The following is a 2,751-nucleotide window of genomic DNA, read 5'->3' on the forward strand; positions in this document are numbered from 1 at the left end:
CTCTTCCAAATCACTCCAATCCTCCATGGCTGGAAGCATCCTTTAGTTGGTTCCTAGACAGCAACAACAAAAACAACCCCAAGAAACAAAAACAAAACCCCCTGTTCTTCCTGTTCACATTTCTTTTCTGTCTCATTTGGGTGGTACCGTTTGAACTGGGATTACGGTGTCTCCATTGTTGACTGCCTCTCCGGTGCTGGCATCCTCTCTGTTCAGCCTGCAGATCTACTCTGTGGGGAAGCAAGAGGTAAGTACTTGTAGCTGTGTGCTTGGGAAGGGAGCAGAATACAGAGTGAAGGGTGGGGATAGCACATCAGTCATTCCCCTGAAGTAGTGTTCCCCACATAGGGATCAAGGGATAAGACCATGGCTTGGCAAGGATTATCTAGGAGCTTCCTCAATCTGACTCTTCAGTAGAATTCTGGGAAGTTTAAAAAAAAATTATGATGCCCTGACCTAGGGATCCAGGCATCAGTCATTATTTTAAGAGCCTCCTAGGTGACATTAATATGCAGCCAAAGTTGAGAACCACTAACATAGAGGAAGAATCCAGTGTACCACCATCATTTCAATAACCAGAGCCCACCTGACAGGAGCCCCTCCTGGCCAACTGCTATTAGAGAGGCAGTTTTGTCTAAGAGAGAGAAAAAAGTATGCTTGGTTCTCTGGGCATGGATTGCCAACTCCCTTAAAATTCGCATTTCTTGGGCTTCCCTGGTGGCGCAGTGGTTGAGAGTCCACCTGCCGATGCAGGGGACACGGGTTTGTGCCCTGGTCTGGGAAGGTCCCACATGCCGTGGAGTGGCTGGGCCCGTGAGCCATGGCCGCTGGGCCTGCGCGTCTGGAGCCTGTGCTCCGCAACGGGAGAGGCCACAGCAGTGAGAGGCCTGCATACCGCAAAAAAAAAAAAAAAAAAAAAATCGCATTTCTTTTATGTCCCATGGCCTTAATAAAGTGCAAAATATGGTCTGCATCATGCCTCCTGGTATGCTTTGAGTGTAACCTTAGAGTCACCCCCCTCCTTGCCTTGTGAATAATTATTCTCCAGCACGTTCTCCTGGGGTTCGCTTCTGTCCACATGGATTGCCTGTACAGCCCTATCCTTTCTCCTCTTGTGCTGTAGCTCCTGCTCTGGCTTGATCCACCTGCAGTGCTTCTGATGCCCTCCCTTCACTTCCAATTCCGACCCGTGCTTCTAAACCACTCTCAATGCTGCTCTTGCATGAAGGCATCTCAGCATCACTCTGCAGCCAAAGTCACTCTCTCCCTTTGGAAATACCATTCCATTCTCCCTCAGCACTCTTTTCTTCTTCTTCCTTTTTTTTTTTTTTTTTTTTTTTTTGCGGTACGCGGGCCTCTCACTGCTGTGGCCTCTCCCGTTGCGGAGCACAGGCCCTGGACGCCCAGGCTCAGTGGCCATGGCTCACGGGCCCAGCCGCTCCGAGGCATGTGGGATTTTCCCAGACCGGGGCACAAACCCGTGTCCCCTGCATCGGCAGGCGGACTCTCAACAACTGCTCCACCAGGGAAGCCCCCCTTTTTTTTTGATTTTTTTTTTTTTTTTTTTTTGTCCACGCTATGCAGCATGTGGGCTCTTAGTTCCCTGACTAGGGATCAAACCCATGCCCCCTGCAGTGGAAACGTGGAGTCTTAACCACTGGACTGCCAGGGAAGTCCCTATTATTATTTTCAAAGCACTCCACTCTTTGTTATGTTTTGCTCTTTGTGTATATATGTTTTCTGCCCTTCCAGATTTTGAAGTCCTTGATTATGGAACTTGTGTCTTGTATCTTCTTATATCCCACACGGTACTCAGCACACAGCCTTGTAGGTAGCAGGCATGCAACACTTATTTGTTGGATAGAGTGTAAGAGAGAAACCAGGGGATTGTCACAAACTATCATGAAAAGTCACTCTAAAGTCTTCCCTGGCTAAATAGATACTAAATCAGCTTTTGGCAGGACAGGTTGACAAAGATGCCAGTGTTATGAAGTCTTACTGTTACGTATACTTGCCATCCCCCCCACCCTTGCTACTGAGCATATATGTTTCCTTTCTATACTTCCTGTGTTTTAAGAACTCTCTGTATTGTAAGCTTAGTGGGAAGCAAGGACTCTCCCGCTGAGGAAGCTGTAAGCCCAGATTCTTGCTCTCTCCACCTCCCAGCCTGGTAGTGCGGACACCTCGCTTCTGCTGAAACAACAAAACGTTGCAGGGGCAGTGGAGACCTCACTCTACTGGTGGCCGCAGGGGTGTCAGAATCTAATCTCTAGGCAGTAGGGTGGCTTCTTCTAAGGTCCAGTGTGGGTAGGGGGTGGTCACCTGATCAGATGTTTCTCTGATGTGGTTCTGGCTGCCCATTTTTGCCTGTTTTACGAGCCTGGTTTCCCAAATGACCTGGCAACCCTGTGACCCATTTAGTGAGCTACTCAGGATCCTCAGAGAGAGCTTGTTCTTACTTTCAACAGAGAACCCTGACTGATAAGAGTTAATTTAAACTTTGAAAGCCAAATGATGCTTTTCAGTAGGTGTTAATGATTGTTGCTAACCATAAACTTCTTTCTTCTTATGAATCATTAACACAGGGAAGGTAATTTTACTTTCAGGAAAAGACCTAGTACTTTTGAAAGTCTGTATCTGTATCTGTTCATTCTGGATGGATACATTCTGAAATTATGCTGTCTTGATAATATTTTAGTGACTCTTGTTTTTTTCTTTTACACATTTGTGCCACTAGGCAGTTCAAGCAAG

Source organism: Hyperoodon ampullatus (assembly GCF_949752795.1).
Source record: "Hyperoodon ampullatus genome assembly, chromosome: 4".
Lineage (NCBI taxonomy): Eukaryota > Metazoa > Chordata > Mammalia > Artiodactyla > Ziphiidae > Hyperoodon > Hyperoodon ampullatus.